At 50.3% G+C, this 18,057-nt stretch overlaps 2 long non-coding RNA genes across 2 annotated transcripts; both read left to right on the top strand.

Annotated features, from left to right (window-relative positions):
* Window positions 1-114: 114 nt before the first annotated feature.
* LOC140693153 (uncharacterized) lies at window positions 115-13,765 on the top strand. Its single transcript, XR_012068860.1, has 9 exons — window positions 115-244; window positions 1,976-2,058; window positions 5,691-5,851; window positions 8,693-8,810; window positions 9,256-9,297; window positions 9,687-9,740; window positions 11,761-11,831; window positions 11,981-12,093; window positions 13,491-13,765. It is a non-coding gene; the product is annotated as an uncharacterized lncRNA (long non-coding RNA).
* Window positions 13,766-13,777: 12 nt separating this feature from the next.
* On the top strand, window positions 13,778-17,181 carry LOC140693179 (uncharacterized). Its single transcript, XR_012068892.1, has 3 exons — window positions 13,778-14,045; window positions 14,562-14,750; window positions 17,107-17,181. It is a non-coding gene; the product is annotated as an uncharacterized lncRNA (long non-coding RNA).
* The last annotated feature ends 876 nt before the right edge of the window (window positions 17,182-18,057 follow it).

Raw genomic sequence — 18,057 nt, 5'->3', positions numbered from 1 at the left:
GGGGCCGGGGAGGGCGGGGCCTCGCGGACGTCCTGACCTGCAGGTGGCTCCGGCCGGAGGCTGGGGCAGTGCTGCCACCAGTGGGCGGGGCAGCGGGGCAGCGGGGCAGCGGGGCGGGGGCACCCTCACCTGTCTGTGTGTGGGGATCAGCCTGGGCTCCGCGGCCTCCGCCTGCACCGGATGTGGACCCAGGCTACCGGTGGGCAAGATAGAGGACTGAGCCCAGGCACGCACGGCTGGCCAGGTAGGGCACCTGAAGTGCAGAACCGCCAGGCCCGCTGCTGGCCTTGAATACGCGCTGCTGGGCAGTTTCCAAGAAGTCGGGATCTGTCATAAGAGGGGAGGTAGTGCTGTGGTACCAGATGCCGGGTTGGGTGCAGTCTCACAGGAGAGCCATGGTGAGAGGGCGCAGAGCGGCCCCTGTGTTGGCGGGGCTAAGAGTTTGTGGTACAGGGTGGGGGTGGTTTGTGCCTTGCTCTGTGGTCTCCCCAAGAATCCTCACTCCAGAGCAAGGGGCTCTGCTCCCCCCACCCCTCACTGCACTCCCTGCCTTCCCCAGCACCACCTGGTGTGTGGTCATGTCGGGGCAGGGAAGGCCCAGGGAAGGGGCACATTCAGGGACAGGGGCCACTCTGCAGCGATGCTGGACCTGATAGCGATGCGGTATTTCGGAACTCCCCTGGGCTGGGTTTCTAACCAGTGGGATGGAAGGGCCTCTCCTTCCAGGGGTGCAGTTGGGGGAACTAGATCCATCATGAATGTCAGCCCTGAAAATGGAGGCTGCGCTACATCCTTTCTTGGAAAGAAATATCAGGCCCCTCCAGCGCAGGTGACTCAGAAAGTCATTCAGCAATGTTCGGGGTCCCCAGTTTAGGCTTTCAATTAAAGCTGAGCAGCTCAGGAGGCCAGATCCCTGTCCGTGGCTCCAGGAGTAGGCTTTCTGCTGGGGGAAAGGATCCTCACAAACACCTGTGTCTTTGAGGGTCACTCCCCTCTGACAAGCTGGGAGGCAGGGTGCAGTTTTGGGAAATCGTGTTTCCATGAGCAGAGGGCCACCAAGTGATGCGGGCACAGGAGACAGTGAGAAAGAGTCCCGCAGCCTTTCTGGAATCAAAAAACTGGCAAATGTGAAAAAGTGCATAATTTATTTTATTGAACAGGCTGCTTATGTACGTTTGGATGGCCAGGTTCAAGGACTCTGCATCCCTCTAGGACAATAGCCTCAAGAGAAGAACAGACAGAGCAGGAGGAGATCTGGGGTTTCTCCCAGGAATGAGGCGGGACAGGGATTTCTGCAGATTTGCAAGGAGACCCCGACCACTGAGCATGGAGTTACAACCCCACGTGACCCCTGTCGTGTTTGGCTTGGGCTTTGGGTCTGGCCTGATCATGTATTCTTCCAGCTGAGTTCCAGAAACTCAGAGGGTAGACTTAGAGAGGCTGCGTTTGGAACCCAGTGTGGAAACGGAGGGTCCTTTATCCTGAGTCCCCTCAGCCTAATCACTGTAGCTGAGCTCCAACACTACCCAGGCTTCCAGGGTGGCCTTGGAGGGAGAGAAAGCCTGGCAGGTGACCCAGGGGTCCCACAGCTGTGCCCCTCCCTTATCTTTGTTCCCTTTCACCCCGGAAGGTGTGATTGTCTAATGTCATGGTGACAAGCCAACTCTCTTCTCTGTCAGGTGGGGTCCCCACCCCAACTCAGCCTTCTGTCTGCATGGATGCTGAAGGACCAGGCTCACTTGAAGTTCTGAGCTTGAGCAGTAAGGTGGAAACAAAGAAACCAATGGAAACAAAGAAACAAGTCATTGTGGCAAAGCTCCCCACCACAGAGAATCTGCCCTGAGTGGAAGGGAGGGTGTGGGCATGCCCATTTGTTTCCTGTCACCCAGTGCTCTTAGCTTTCTTATTGCAGACCTGCATGGTTATAACAAAATGATCTGCAAAACTGAAAATATTTACTCTCTGGCTTTTACAGAAAAGGCTGACCAGCCTCTGGTTCCCGTACCGGTCAAGTGATTGGAGTACCTCTCCAGTTTGGAAACATCTGGGCAGGCCCAGGTTTGCAAAATTCTTTAAGAGTAGTTACGGAGTTTTGCTGCTAAACATTTTTTACTGCTGTATACTTCTGAGCTGAGGTTGTGCTGTGTAATTCTTAGCCGGGATTTTCTTAAACTGTTTCTCATTTCTTATACCAGACACCTCTAAATTCCAAGGGGAATGGGATGTTAAGGAAGCCATGGAGTTTAGGAAAAAGTTACAGATTTAATTTCCACATAAGCATTAATGTATCTCCATCCTAGGCAGTATCGGTTCTGCGGTATTGATAGGGGAACTAAATAGCAAGCAAATTTATAGAAAATAGTGGGTCATTGGGTACACAAGTTCTTCTTTTCAACATTTTTGTAATGTTTACAGTTTAAGATGACCATTCCTGAGAAACAGGCAGCCTCTTAGAATGAAATAGCATTTTCCCTGAACCATATTCAATTTTTATTTTGTAGACAGCTGGATGGGCAATCACACATCCAACAATTGGGGACCTCAAAGATAAAATGTAACTTTCTGAGAGCACACTCCCCCCCGTCTTCCCCTGCTCTTTTCACTGTCCCATTGTCCCTGAAGGCTCTTTCGTAACTCATGCTCTGGACTCTAGTAGCTCTTCCTCCTCGTTCCTCAGCTGGTAAGTTTACTTTTCTACTTTGACCAAGCAAACTGAAGCCAACAGAAGAGAACTTTCACCAGCAACCCCCAGCACATCCTCTCGCCTTCTGATGTCTGTGACCTCACTCTCGCTGCCCCACCTCTTATTACAGGTGACATCGAAAGCCAGATCAACCAAAAGTCGCCATGGGGGCCATCCATCCAATCTTCTCCAGGCTGTCACTCCCACATCCATCCTCTCTGTCACTACCTCATCTATTTTGTTCTCCTGCTAGTTGTCTCCTATCAGTATATAAAAGTCCATCCTCTTAAAAGAAAGGAACAGCACTCCTTGACCCTAATTCGCCCCCATCAATTGCCACCCTGTGTCTTTGCAGCAAATCTTTAATGAGTAGTTTAAACTCAATGTCTGCATATTCTCTTGAGCCATCCCATTTTGCACCCACTCTGGCTGTTCCCTTGATCCCTTGCTCTATGGAAACTGCTCTGTCAAGGCCATCAGTGACCCCACGTTGCTAAATATAGTGGTCAGTTTTTAGTCTTCATCATGCGTGGCCCTTTGGCAGCATTTGACCCAGCTCTTCCATCACTCCTCCCCCGTGTTCCTGCTTTACTTGGCCTCCAGCCCATCGCTCTGCTTTCGATCCACTGGCTGGTCTTTTGCCAAAGTCTCCTCTTTTTTCCAAACATTTAATGCGAATGTGTCCCGGAGTTGGGTCCTGCGATACCTTTGGTGGAAGCAACCAGAAATGGAAATTGACATGCCCTCAATTTCTCGATATGTCCAAAACTCCCTGATTGGCCTTTTCCATTTGGAACTCTCTCCCAGATACTCATATTCTTTTTCTTTCATTCATCTTGCTTTCACATTCATACATGTGTTCTACTGTGTAAATTACTTTTCCAAATTTTGAATCAGTCCATACATATCATGTAAAATGCTCAGATCTCTATTATTTCCACTAAGATGCTCATTCTACCTTAGAACCTTTCTGCATTTCTGTATTTATATTAATAAAGTGAATAGTATTTCTACAAGCCCCATAGTTAAACAGTGTGTTTGTTTGGGGCTATTATGTAACATGAAATAATGATACATCAACATAATCCTTTTTCATTTAATTTTATGTAGCACCAAGATGAGGTTTTTGCATTGAAGACTGTTTTTATGGAAATTTTACCTATGTTATGGACAGTCAGTTTATGTGAAAGCCCTCATTTCTCCCCTTTTCTGATATATTTTCCATTTGGCTATTATAACATATAACTTGGCATGAATAAAATTCCAAATTCATTCACATAATAAAATTAATACATTTAAATTATATTTTTAAAGTTGAAAAGAAAGAAAAAAAAACCCAGACTCCTCTACCTATTAGGAATTTTGGTAGCAATATCTTATAGACTCCTTAACCATGACATTGAAGAACTGAGCTGATTCTAGCCCCTTTCCACCTGCTCAACCCCATCTTGTCCTATCCCCTGTGGATGGAGAGGACATCCATCCCATTTTCCAGGTCCAGATGTTGGAACCATGTTCTTTCTCTCTCTTTCTCTTAAACACACACACACAGCAAATCCATCTTGTTAGAAAATTCTGGCTACTCTGTCTTCATTAACCACCTACTCCCTGTTCCCCACCCTCCTAGGAGCCACCTTCAGCCACTTCTTGGACACCAAATAGCCTCCTTCTTCCATCTTTGCTTTTCTACAGTCTCATCCACACAGAGTCAGAGGGAGCCTATAAAAGCATACATTGAGGGGGTGGGTGTAGCTCAGTGATAGAGCCCATGCTTAGCATGCATGAGATCCTGGGTTCAAACCACAGCACCTTCACGAAAATAAATAAATTACCCTCCCCCCAAAAAAAACCAAAACAAAAGCATAAATTGGACATCACCCATCTCATCAAAACTCACTAAAAGGGTCACCATTTCATTAGGATCCAAAGTCGTCCCAAAGTCTTCCAGGACCCGGCATGCTCTGCCTCTCCGCCCACACTTTCCCCCTCAGTCTGGGGGCCTCTGGCTCCGGCTCTTCCTTCTTCCTCCGGATCTATGCTGCTTCAAGTTCATTACTCCGTGAGCTCTGCCAGGATTGCCTTGTTCCCTCCTATCTGCCTCACACCCCACCGCCATCACCTGAGTTTGCTCATATCACTCGTATTTTTCCCCAAGCTCTTGCTACCCCTAACATGCTGCTTGTTTCCTCTGCTAAAACTCTGAGCCCCCAGGGATGGGGAGTCGTGTCTATTTTGTTGAATAATAAAGCCCAAGAGCCTTGGGAACGGGTCTAGTTACTAGATTCCCATATGTAGTAGGAGCTTACACAGATTTGCTGAATGAATGCAGAGGTCCTGGTCCAATCCGATGGAGCACTTCTGTATCCTGCTCAAAGAATAACTCTCCTTTCCCCCTGAGAGGGGGTGACCACTTCCTTGGTGATCAAAGGCAAGGTCTATTTTCTTTATACTGTTAACCTTAGGCTGGGAGACTGGGGGATCTTCATTTATATTTTAAAATTTGATTCACTCTGTAGTTTGTCTTCTGTCTATGTATTCTTTTGAGAAACCATTTATGAGTGATCATTCTTCCATCAGATTGAACAGAATCCAGGGGGAATTACCAAGCCTGTTCCATCGGACATCCTATGTGTCATGTCCTGTGACCCAGTGGATGCTCAGCACATAAGTGAACCGATAGGAGTGAGTGAAGAGATGGGAGCATCTCATTAATGTGTTGGCTGCACTCTGTCCGATGCCTTGAGATTTGGGGGTTTACAAGTGTGGAGGGTAGAGGTCAGGTCCTCTGTGATCTTCCTGAGTGCCCTGGCCTTACCCATTCCCCCAACCCCCTCTGGGCAGCGAAGGCCAGGAGCTGGGTTACCGGCGATTGTGCTGATCATTAATCCACCTCACCCAAAGTCCGGGGGTAGGAGCGGCCAGCACAACTGGTTATAGACCCTGGAGTCAGGTCCTTGGAGGAATTCCTCACTGAATGATGTTTTGGACCTTTTATTTTTCTCTATAGCCTTCAGCTGAAGAAACAGATTGCCTTAGATACATGAAAGTTGAGGACACCTACTATCCCCATCGAGCCCTGGTGGGGCTGGGAGTGTGCTGTTTGTACAGCCGGTGGGCTCGTGTTGCTTTGGGCATCCCTGTGCCTGAATTCCTGCAGTACACTCGGTGGTAAGGATGGGGGTGCCTGGCAGTGAGGGAAGCGGGTCGGGAGACTGCACAGCTGGGGTGATGTTAACCTGGGGTGAGCGGGAACCTGCTGATGCATGGCATCTCTGTGTAGGGAACTCTCCACACTCAGAGGGGTTCCCACTCCTGCCGGGGCCCTTTGATCAGGGTGCTGGGCTGTCAGCACAGCAGGGTCCCTGTGAGGATCATGGTGCCTTCAGGCAGTGGGAATTGAGGGGTCAGTGGCACCTAATGTGTCTCCTAATCTGCAAAACTGGAATGATGTTAACCATACCGCAGGTTCGTTGATGGGCTGGGACACACTAGACAACCAGGAGCTAGAATTCCTCTGTCCGGATTGTTTTCCTTCCTTCCCACTATTTGCTCTCACAAGCTCAATCTCTCTGTCTCTCTCTCTGTCACTTGTAACTTTCTCTCCTGCTCTGGTATCATTTGATTCCCACCCTCCTCCCAATCCCCAGATAAGTGAAATTAATTTCTGTGTGTCAGTTCCAAATTCCCGGGAAAGATGCTCTGTCCCATCTGGATTTGTTGTCCAACCAATCAGTTGCAGCCAGAGGAGAGAGTCCCTCTGTGACCAGTGCAGGGGCTCTGCCCAGCCACCCAGCCACCACTGTGGGAGCACATAGCTCTCCGTGGAGGAGGTACTGGCTGTGACTTGGTGTCACTAAGTGTGAATTTATGTCTCCACTTGCCCCACCTTCATCCTCCTAAACAAAGATGAAAATTAAACATTCCCGAGGTTTGTGTCATGGAATACTCAGGGTGGGGGCTAAGAGGGCTGGATTCCCTGCTGAGGGTAAGGGGCTGCAGTGACTCCCCAACGAGAGCTTGTGAAGGGAACAGCACCAGCCCCACCGGACACTTAGGGCGCTGAGTCTGCGTGACATTGAATCAGGCTTCTGACCACAGCTCAGGGGTCTGGTCCGACTGGTTAGTCTCTGAAACCAACCAGCTTTGGATTCCTCAATTCCTCCATGAGGTTTTACCTGAAGCACCAACTTCTGTATCTCTGAAGACAGATGATGAGGACCCTTCACGTAAGGCATTTGCACAGCCCTGTGCGGGAATTTGTGCTGCACGGTCTGCCCGGCGAGCTGACCGAAGTTGGTATTTTACTGATCTTAGAAATAGTCTGGTTTCTTGATGCACTGTTTCACTTAACAAGCAACAGAAGCAACCTCTGTCTGATAAAAGCAAAAAGGGCCTTAATGAAAAGATACTGGGAGGTTGCATGGAGTTGCCCAGACCAGAGCCGACCCGGGGGCCATAGGAGATGTTGGGGAGCCCTAGGAACCAGGCTGGGCAGGGTGTCACCGGGCCCCCTGCTGCCCCAACAGGGACCCCCCTCCTCCTGACCCTCCACCTCAATGCAGGTTCGTGTCCCGGCAGGGCCAGGTCACACTGAAGCCACCAGCACACACCTCAGTAGGGGAGTTGTCCCCGTCTCAGCTAAGGGCGTGCCTGGTGTGGGGAGAGGCCCAGTTAGAGGAAAGCGGTTCCCCTACTGTTCCGAGTTAAGGTGCAAGTCAGTGCCGGTCACTCAGGGGAGCCAGGGTGGTCTGACCTCATTTTGGTGACTATGACGTCTGAGTTCACTTATTACTTTTTAGGTTGGAAGGCCCAAGAGGGAGAAAAATTGGAGGTTCTAGTACTTATTTTATATTTCCCATGTACCAGGTATAGTAAACAAGCCACTTGGGACATGGCCCAGAGCAACCACGTTAATAGGCCACAAAGCAAGTCGTGCAGTCAGGCCCCTGCAGCCCCGAAACCCATGTCCTCATCAGCTCCGTAGTTACCAGTGGATGTTGTAGGGTTTTATGGGACTGTGTGCTCCTGTGGGGGCTGGGATGTGTGTGTTTAAATCCACATCTTCAGAAATTCGGCTAGAACCACAGCCACTGATTGTCTGCATGGAGGCAGAGGAGGGGAGGCTTGCAGACTCTAGTCCAGCTTGTGAGGAGCTCAGAAGTTGCTCCTTCTGTCCTTAAAATACCAGAGCTGAGGGAGCTGAAAACCCACTGCTCTTCTTAGATCCACAAGAAAACTGAGGGGGAAAGCTGCTCCCAACCCAGAGAGGCAGCCGGGCAGGCTTAGAAAGTCACAGCTCCCAGGGCAGAATCGTCTTTTGTAAGAACCCCAGGGGCAGGCAGATTTAACAGGTCCCTGAGGCCAGCGGGAGGCTCAGCGTGGGGAAATCTGAGTGTGACAACTCCAGGGGGCCAGTCAGGTGGGCCCCCTGCTCTTTTCCATGCATTTTACCTCCAAGAACGTGTCCTGTTCTCAGAATGAAGGTCAGAGGAAAATTCCTCATGCTTCCTGCCTGGAAAGGAGAAAATAACTCTATTGAAATACACCCAGAACATTCTGTTTCTTTGGGGGTAGTTGTTTTTTGTTTGTTTTTTTAATGAAAAATTATTTTACCAGAGACTAACCAACCTGGGAGAAGGGAAATCCCTTCTGTCTCACCCAAATTGGGGTGGGGGGAAAGAGACACACTTGTGGAGGTCACAGCTCAGGGCACAGGCTCAATGAGAACTAATCACAGGACTGCAGATGCCCTGCTCTGTCCCACTCCCCCAACACCTTACCTCCATGACAGTAGGGCCCCTGTGTAATAACAGGAATAAAACTAAAAGAAGTAAATGTCTCAGGAGTGTCTAGGGAAAATCCAAAGACAGCAGGGAGATGAAAACAAGGACACGCAGGCTGTTTTAGCCTCTCACACCAATAGCTGTAGCAAACTACACACAGCCCAGCCGCAGTAGATAAACAGACAACCTCACAAAAGAAATTATTTATTTTGGTTCTCTTACCCAGTGCATTCCATGGTGCATCCTCTCCTAGAATTGAGTGGAAGCAAGTCCATCTCAGAAGGGACATAACTGAAGAGGGATGGCTTCCCAGACTCTGATGGGCAGAGAGAGCACCAGCCTGGGTGAGAGCACGGTGAGGGGTGGGGTAGGGGGTGGGCTGCCTTCTTCCCCAAATAAGGAACCTTCCTGAGGCCAGCACAGTAGGAGGGAGGGCCATGGGGTGGAAGCAGACAGACTTCTTCCTGAGAACTGATGGGATGCCTCAAAGGGACCATTCAGGTGCCCAAACTGGGCCCTGAGGGTGGAAACCAGTCGGTCTGACTCAGAGCCCAGGACTGAGGTGGGCGCACAGCAGGCCGGTCTTACTTGGCCGGATCCATTTCACTTCTCCGAAGTCCTGTGTAAAACATGAAGCGTGGACGGCCTAGTGAGCACAGCTCTGCCCTCAAGACCTGTTTCAACTCCTCTCTTCCTGGAAAACAGCATCTCTAAGCCCGTCCTTGGTGACCTCACAGAGATCACCCAAGTGGCCCAGGCTAGTGACCGGGAACATGTACCTTCCTGCAGGCAACCCCTGACGTCCACTGATGCATCATATACTGGCAAAGAGTGAGTCCCTGTGCATTGGTCTAACAGCTGCCAAAGGCCCAAGAGGTGGTGTGTGGGACATGCAGGGGTGCAGGAGTGTAGGCAGTGCAAAAGTAACTGATGACAGGCGTGCAGGGGCTGTGGAGGGCGCAGGCAGTTCAGGGGATGCGGGAGTGGAGGGATGCAGAATTGCAGAGAGTAGCAGGGGTGCAAATGTGCAGGGAGTGTAGGGATGCAGGGAGGTGCTCAGGAACGTGGCCAGGATTAGAAGGCAAGTGCACATCCTTGCAGTCAGCCTGACCCCGGGAGGCTAGTACAATGCTTTGGGGCGGCGGCGGCGGCGGCGGCGGCGACGGTGGCGTTTGGGAGGCTGCCCGGGCAAGCCGGTAGATTTCTTCTCTTCCCTGCAGCCTGGCCTGGGGTGGGGCTTGGCCGCCAGAGATTCGCCAGATGTTGGACTCCAGGTAAGCTTGCTCCTGGGAGGTGGGGCGGTTAGGTCAGGGGGCGGCGGCAGCGACAGAGGGGCGGAGCGGGGCTGCCCCTGGCGAACTGGTGGAATAGCTGCCTTGTCCCGGCTGCCGGGCCTGGGAGCGGCCTCTGCTTCCCCAGGTCGCCGGACACGCCTGCCCCCTCAGCTTGCTGGGTGGGGAGCGGAGGCGGTGTCGTTAAGCTGCGGGGCCCACGGGGGGAGGGGGGCTGCCGCGGGGAAGCCGGTCAATTCGCTCCGCTCTCCCCGGCGGCGGAGCCAGGGGCGGCTTCTTCTGCCCTAGAGGCGGGACGCGGGTGTCCAGGTGAGCTTGCTCCTGGGAGGCGGGGCGGCGGCGGCAGGGGGAGGGGATGTGTTCCAGGGAGTTGCTCCATTTCTTCTCTCCCCCGCGGCCTGGCCTGGGGGCGACCTCTGCCGCCGGAGATTTGCCTGAGATCCGACTCCTGGTGAGCTTGCTCCTGGGAGATTGGTGCGGTGCGGTCAGGGGGCCGGTAAGGTGGTGGCTGAGGGCATAGGGAGGCTGCCCCGGAGGAGCTTGTGGATTAGCTCCCTGTCTGCACTGCGTGGCCTGAAGGCGGCCTCTGCTGCGCCAGGTCCCGGGACACCCCTGTCCCACTTCGCCTGCTGGGGGCGGGAGGCAGGGTAATCAGGGTGCAGGGGTGGCGGTGGTTGGGGGCCTGCAGCGGGGGAGCGGCCCATTTGCTCCCATCTTCCCCGCGTCTTGTCCTGGGGGCGGTCGCTGTTGCCCTGGGTTACGAGACACGTGTATCCTAGTCGGCCTGACCCCGGGAGTTGGACTTGGTAGGTTGGGGGGGGTGGCAGCAGCGGCAGGTTTTCCCATGGAGCTTGTCCATTTGCTCCCACTTCCCCCCATGGTTTGCCCTGGGGTCGGTCCCTGTTGTCCCAAGTTCGCCGGACGTCCATCTCCAGGTCAGCCTGCTCCCAAGAGGAGGCCACTTTGAAGTCAGCGGCAAGAGTGGTGGCTGCTGCGGGGGTAGGGGCTGCCTTGGGGAGCTGGTGGATTGGCTCCCGTCTCCCTGATGGCCTGGTGTGGGAGTGGCCTCTCCTGCCCCAGATCACCAGACACACCTGTTCCTCTCAGCCTGCTGGGGGAGGGGCGCCCTGGGCGGTGCCTTGAAGGTGCGTGGGTGGCGACGGCGGGGGTAGAAGACATGCAGCGCGGAGCCTGTCAATTTGCTCTCCTCGTCCCCGCGGCCAATCCTGGGGGCGTCCTCTGCTGCCCAAGAAGCCGGATGCCCGTCTCCAGGTCAGCTTGCTCCTGGGAGACGGGCTCGATGCGGTCGAGGGGCAGAGGCAGCTGTGACGTCCGGCTGCCCCGCCTAATGAGGCCACTTCTTCTCCTCTCCCCTGACCTGGCCTGGGGACGGCCTCTCCCGCGCAAGATTCGCCTGACACCCCACACCCGGTCTGGTTGCTCCTGGGAGGTGGGCACGGTGAGATCAGGGGGTGGAGAGGACCGGGGGCTGCCCCTGGCGAGCTGGAGGATAAGCTCCCATCTCTCTGGAGGCCTGACGTGGGGGCGGCCTCTGCTGCCCCTCATTCCCAGGTCACATTTCTCCCGGTCATATTTCCCCGGGGTTGCTGTAGGGTGCGGGGGCATCGGTGTGTTGGCGGGGGTATGGAGCCTGCCGCTTGGGAGCTGGTGGTTTAGCTCCCATCTCTTCCGCAGCTTGGCCTGAGGGCAGCCTCTGTTGCCCCAGGTCGCAAAGCAGTTTCTCTGACATCTTAGCCACTGGAGGTGGGCAGGATGGGCTGATGGGGTTGAGGCAGCCGCCAAGGCAGCGACGGAGGGGGCTGTCCCTGGCCAGCTGGTCAATTTGTTCCCATCTCAACCTTTGCTGCCCCAGTTTCAGAGAACTCCCTTCTCCAGTTTATTCTTCTCCTGGGAGGTGGGCGCAGTGCATGCAGCCCAAGGTCTGGGCTTTCCCCTGGGGAGGGGCAGAACTCTCTTTTTGTCCTTTGTCTTTATTCTTCAGCGAAGTGGTTACTGGACGCAATTCTTAATTCTGAGAATGTGTAGCCTGCGTTACGGAAGATCTGCTGGACAGTGAGTTTTCTGGGTGGATTTTCACATCAGCTGATGCCCCAGGCAGGCAGGAAAGCTATTACTCAGAGCTTCTTAGTGTGGAGTTGGGGGATGGCCCTGCTGTCCTCACCATACTTTTTAAAAATATGTTACTTCCCTCTTTTTCCTAGGTGACATTTTTGGTTATTGGGTCACAGATTGCTGGCACACCCATCCCTGTTCTCAAACATCTTTTAAACTTGGGTGAAGTGATAAGTAGGGGAAGAAGATGATTTACTGAAAGGTAAGAATACGTAAATTTGCATTAAAGCTACATTCTGTCAATCTTTCTCAAATGATTTTTGTCGGATTCTAAATCAACGACCTAGTGAATGTTGTACTCTTGTTTAAATCATTGATCTTTACATCACATTTGTTGAGTGGTCAACGAGATTTGTTTAGTAGATTATTCCTGAAAGGAAAAGCTCAGGCTTTTGATAATTCCTTGTCTGATGTTACCCAGGCAGTCACAGTAGAAGACACAGCTGATATAAAAATCCCTCACCTGCCTGAACTGCAAAGCTTCTGGGGTTACCGATTCCTGAAATGCAGGTGACTCTTGATGATAATCTGGGGGATGGTTTATATGATGAGATTCTTCCAGTCCTGTAAATGGGTTCCGTGGCCCCAGCCCCGGGAGAACTGGTCATAAGGGCCATATCGTGAGGGGTGGGATGGGAAGGCAAGGTGTAAGTGCTGGAATCACTGAGATTCAACACTCGCTAAAAACAGACTCCAGAGCCTAATTGTTGTCAGGTTCTGTTCTGGATTTGAGAGTGTGTTCAGACATGATTCTTGCCCTTCTGGAGTCACTGCCTGGGTGGAAGTAACCTTTACATAAATCTGAGGAGGATGGAAATTAAGTAGATGGGCTGTTATGGTTCTCAGTGTGCCTAGGCTCGCTCTTCCAGGCACTCATTGGACTAACCAGAGTCATGTTATTCACTCATTCACTGATTTATTACCCTTGAACTGAATCATTTGTCCCACAGTAAGTGAAACATGGGATCAGGAACCTGAGCTTTGTCCCCTCTCCTATCACTGATTGTATCTGTCAGTCGGGCGCCCTGTGTATGCATTGTGAAATGGTGGCATTTCTTGCCCAATTGGGCTGCACTGTCAGTTCTGAGAATCAGGGGAGACACGTGGGTAGGAAAGCACCCTGACACACATGGCCCCCCCACCCCGTGAGACAGCATTGTCGATGCTCAGGTGACCCGATGTAGACCACGGTGCTAAACCTGAGCATGGTTAGTGATCTTGGTGGCTATGAAAATACAGACTACCGGTCCCTACCTCTGGAGACTCTGAGGGTGTGTACCCCAGAATTCTGCATTTTAAGAAGGACTTTAGCTAATTCTGGTGAAGATGATCTGAGTGTCCCACTGAGAAACACTGGTGTTCGAGGCACCAATATTGAGGATTCTCAGGGAGCGATGCCTTTTCAGGATGGTCCTAGGGCCCTCACTTGAGGCTTTTGCCTTGGTTTAATTGTATGTGTTCAGAAGTGATGCCTCTCCCTTCCAGTGCTTGTAAGCGTGCTCTGTGCAGGGGTTTGCACTCAGTAGATGGCAAAAACTATAATTCTTCAGGTCACCGAGCTAGAGTGTGAGCGATCTTTTATTTTGGTGTTCTTTATAGCAATGCAGAGTCTCCAGAGAAGAGATTCAGACTGAAAAGCTTTGTGTCAGACTTTGGAAGACCGCTGGTGCCCAAGGTGTTCTCTGGCAGGGCAATGACGAATCTAGGTCCCTCTTTCACTGCTACATCAATGAAGTGGACCACTTGGACAAGGCCAAAGCTGGTATCTCAACCATTGCCCTTGACAGTGATATTCGGCTCCAGGAAGCCTTCAGATGCAGCAGGTGGCCAGAGGAGGAGCTGAACAGGCTCATGAAATGTGACATCCCCAACTTCATCAATACGGACCAGAACTCTTCCTTTAGGGAAGATGATCTCCTGATTTTGGAACCACCGATTGTTCTAGAAAATAAGCCATTTGCTCAGACCTCACACAAAGACTTGAATTGAGAAACGTGCTTTGTCAAGTGTCTTTCTGAAGATGTGAAGTCTGTCTTTGTATGGCAGGAATTGCCCTTTCACAAAATTGTATGTGTTTGTGTCTGAGAGAGGGAAATGGAGACAGACAGAAAGACGGAGACAGAAGAGAGCCCCCTCAGAAGAGAGCTAGTTAAGGTGAGTTTTTGTGCCTTTAAAAAAAAATTTGTGGTTTTTGGGGGAACAAAGTATTTACACTGTCTCATTCTCCTACTTGGAAACCTGGCCCCATCCTCAGTGTCAGTGGCCTTGAATGGGGTTGGCACGGTGCGTTTCATCTGGCGCTGTCACTACCACGCTCTGCTTAGCACGTTGCTTTGCCTGTCAGGGCTGCCACCCTTTTAACCTTAAGGCTAGGAGTGTGGGGTAGATGATCCATCTCAGCTCTGCTGTTTTGAAAATTCCTGATGGCAGCATAAACCAGGCCCTACCTCCTGTCTCTTGCTGGGGCACCCCTCAGGTCTGTGCCTTCTACTCAACCATTTACTGAGCCCAGTTTTATCAGGAGCCCAAGTGCTTACCGGGATGGAAGGAGACTTGTCTCTCGTGGTCACGGTGGACGACATTTCCATTGGTTGTGCTGAAACAGCTCTTCTGAGATCCCCCGGCTACCCTTGCTCAAACCTGAGGACAACACTGTCGTTTCTTTCCTAGGAGGAGGATCAATGCATGGTGCATTTTATGACAATCCTGTCCCCAGGAATGCACGGAAGTTTTTCAGCTGAGTGAGGGGAGGTGCCTCTGTGTCCCTGTGTCCCTGTATATCTGTCTGCTCACACTACCCTGCCACCGGCTACTGAGCAAGAAAAGTGCTATTCACCATGCTGTGTGTTTTGCAGATGTGTAGGTGATGGTCGTCTGGCTCGTGTGTGTGGGCTTGGAGCTGGGATGTTGAAGGGCTTATAAATACCTCATCAACATGTATTCAAGGTGGCCTGGTGCCACACAGACTTGATTCATGAAGGCAGCAAGCCTGAACACTGGTTTGGAAACAACTTGGTTATGATCAGTCACACTGCATGCATGACTCGCTGCTAATCTCTGGGTGGTTTTTTCATTTTAGATTTATTCACCCAGTGTCTTGCTTAAGTTGAAAAATACTTTTATTTCACCAGAATATTCTCTGATTCTTTGTTTTCACACATCCAGTTTTTTAATTCCTTTAAAAATTGTTCTGTGTTTATAATGCCTACTGATTTCTATCATTTCTAGTTTCCCTGTGGCCTGAGCCATGCACCAGATTTTATGTAGGAACTGTTCCACCAAAAGGAATCCCCTCGCTATAATATCTTTTGAGGAAAATATTATTCTTTAAGACCCTAACACTAAATCATAGAACAAAGCATGGAACATTTCTTGTAGTTAATACATGTTCATGCAAAAAGAAACTTGATATTTTCATTGAAGAATGTTGATTTTAATAACTTTTACTAATGTGAATATTATTATTCATAATTTAAGTAACCAAATAAAACCACAGTTATTTATTATTAAGATTAAAAACTATTTACATGGTCTCTCAATTAGAAGACTGAAGTGTATTTAAAAGATGGAAAAATACCCATGATGACACCATCTTTTTTATTAACTAAATATCAAGAACTGTGCAGGGTTAAGATTTGACCACCTGCAAGCTGCCAAGTTAGCATGAGGTAGTTTGTGGATGCTGCCAGAAGACAGGACACTCCCCCAGGATCAGAGAGAAAGGACTTCCTGCCAGCACAGCAGGCAGCCTGTGGTTCATGTTCATATTGGTTCCTGAATTCCTTTCCTATTGCTGTTGTAACAAAGGACCACAGACTCAGTGGTTTAAAGCAATACACATTCATCTTCTCACTGTTCTAGGGTGCAGAAGTGCAAAGTCAATGTCAGTGGGCTAAAACCAACGTGTGGCCAAGGCTGCGTTCCACACCGAGGCTCTTGGGAGGGATTCATCTTCCTACCTTTCCCAGCTTGCATAGGTGCTCATACTCCTTGGCCCAGGGCCCTGTGTCACTGTGACTTCTGCTGCCACTACACATCTCTGTCTCTGACCAATCTGCCTCTCTCCTCTAAGGACCTCCGTGATGACGTTTGCTTTCCCACAGTGATCTGCCATCCCAAGGTCCTTGACAGTCACACCTGCAGAGTCCCTTTTGCCATGCACAGTGACATATTCCCAGGTTCTAGGGATCAGACCGTGGACATATTGGGGGCCATTATTCTACAAAGTTCTTCCCTTTGGCTCCACTGGTTCTTGTCCATCCCACATGCAAAATGCATCCACCTCATCCCAACACCCTCCAGAGTCTCATTTACTACACCATCAAGTCAAAGTCCAACATGTAGTCTAAGTATTATCAGCTCGAAAGCCTAAATATTTTCATCCTCATCACCTAAGTCAGGCATGAGTGAGACCCTGGGTGTGATCTTCTCTGCTCAAAATCCTGCAATGGCTTCTCATTTCACACAGTGAAGAAGCGAGAGTCCTTATGGTGACCTTACAGGTTTCCTTCCCCTCCCCAAGCTGAGCTCATCTCCAGTTTTCTCCCTGGCTCACTCTGCTCCAGCAACACTGGCCTCCCTGCTGGTCCTTGGGGACATCAGACTTGGCACCCACAGGCCTGTTGCCCTGGCCGGTCTCTGTCAAACTCATATGCTGAAGTCCTAACCGCCAGGACTACAGAACATGACCCCATTTGGTAATAGGTTTGTTGCAGAGGTCATTGGTTAAGAAGAGGTCAATAGGGTGGGCCTTAATCCAGTATGACTTGTGTCCTGATAAAAAGGGGCAATGTGGACACAGAGACACGTGTACATGGGAGATGACATGATGAAATGTGGAGAGAAGACGGTCGTCTGCAAGCCAAGGAGAGAGGCCTGGACCAACCTCTCCCTCCTAGCCCTCAGGAGGAGCCAGCCCTGCTGACACCCTGCCTGCAGACTCCCCGCCCCCAGGGCTGTGAGACAGTGAGCCCCTGTGGTTCCCGTCACCCAGTGTGCGGTGCTGTGTTAGAGGAAGCTCAGCAACTAGCACCCCCCTCTCAAGGTCCTCAGTGAGGCCAGCTCTGGCCATCTCATTTTAAACTGGAAACTGCCTTCCCCTTGTCTCTGCCCCAGAAACCCCCTCCCCCTGATCATATTATTTCTATCACCTTCTAGAATACCATATATTTCACATGACTGTCACGACTGTAATTTATGTTCTGCTCCTCCTCAGTCCTATAGGGACAAGGATCCTTATTTGTTCACTGACGGACCTCAGGTGGCTTGACCAGTACCCGTGGCACAGCAGTCAAATTGGCCGGATGGAAGGAGAGATCGTTCCTTACATTCACAGGTGAGTGAACGAAGATTCCGGGGGATTGAGTGTTTCGCTCAGAGCTGGTAAGCGTCAGGCCAAGGTGGGTTTCAGGTACCTATGAACCTGAGGGAGGCTTGAGTGATTCCCTTTCCATTGATTAGTATTTCTCAGGTGTCTCTTTTTCTGGCTGTAACTTTTGACTTCTTTCTGTTATTCTTCTAAGCTTTCAACCAGTTTTAAGTTTTAATTCTGCTTTGTCTCAGGTAAACAAATGAAATCTGTAAATCTTTTAACTAATTATTTCATCTAAATACAGTGTGATTAGTGATGATGTTGTATTTCTGGCCTCTTGTTTTGTGATTTCTATTTGCTTTGCTCTGCTTTTCTCCTGCCTGTTATACACCTTGCAGTCATGGTTAAGGGCATGGCGTCTAGAGACAGCCTATCCGGGCTTGGTTCCCTCCCTTGCTAACCATGTAACCAGGATATGTAAACCCTTTGAGACTCACTTTCTTCATATACAAAAAGTGGTACTATCCACCTCAAAGACTGTGAGCAGTAAGTGATAAAATGGATGGAGAACTTAGAATAGTGACCGGCCTATTATGCATTCTTCATTTTGACTTCTTTATTTTTATTCTCTTTTTAAACAATTACTTTAGAGATTACTGTTGAATTTTAATGAACACCCTAGATATTGAAGATTAAAATGTTACTTAACCCATACATTGAATTTTATATACCAAATGATATCTGTATTTTGTTTCCATAAGTTCTGTTTAGCTCTATAAAAAAATTGATCTGCTTTCTTTTACATGATGTCCTGATTGTTCATTATGTTACATAAGATTCATTTTATCTTTTAAT

The sequence above is a fragment of the Vicugna pacos genome, unplaced genomic scaffold, assembly GCF_048564905.1.
Source record: "Vicugna pacos unplaced genomic scaffold, VicPac4 scaffold_19, whole genome shotgun sequence".
In the NCBI taxonomy this organism is placed as follows: domain Eukaryota; kingdom Metazoa; phylum Chordata; class Mammalia; order Artiodactyla; family Camelidae; genus Vicugna; species Vicugna pacos.
This window is presented reverse-complemented; position numbering and strand designations above follow the sequence as displayed.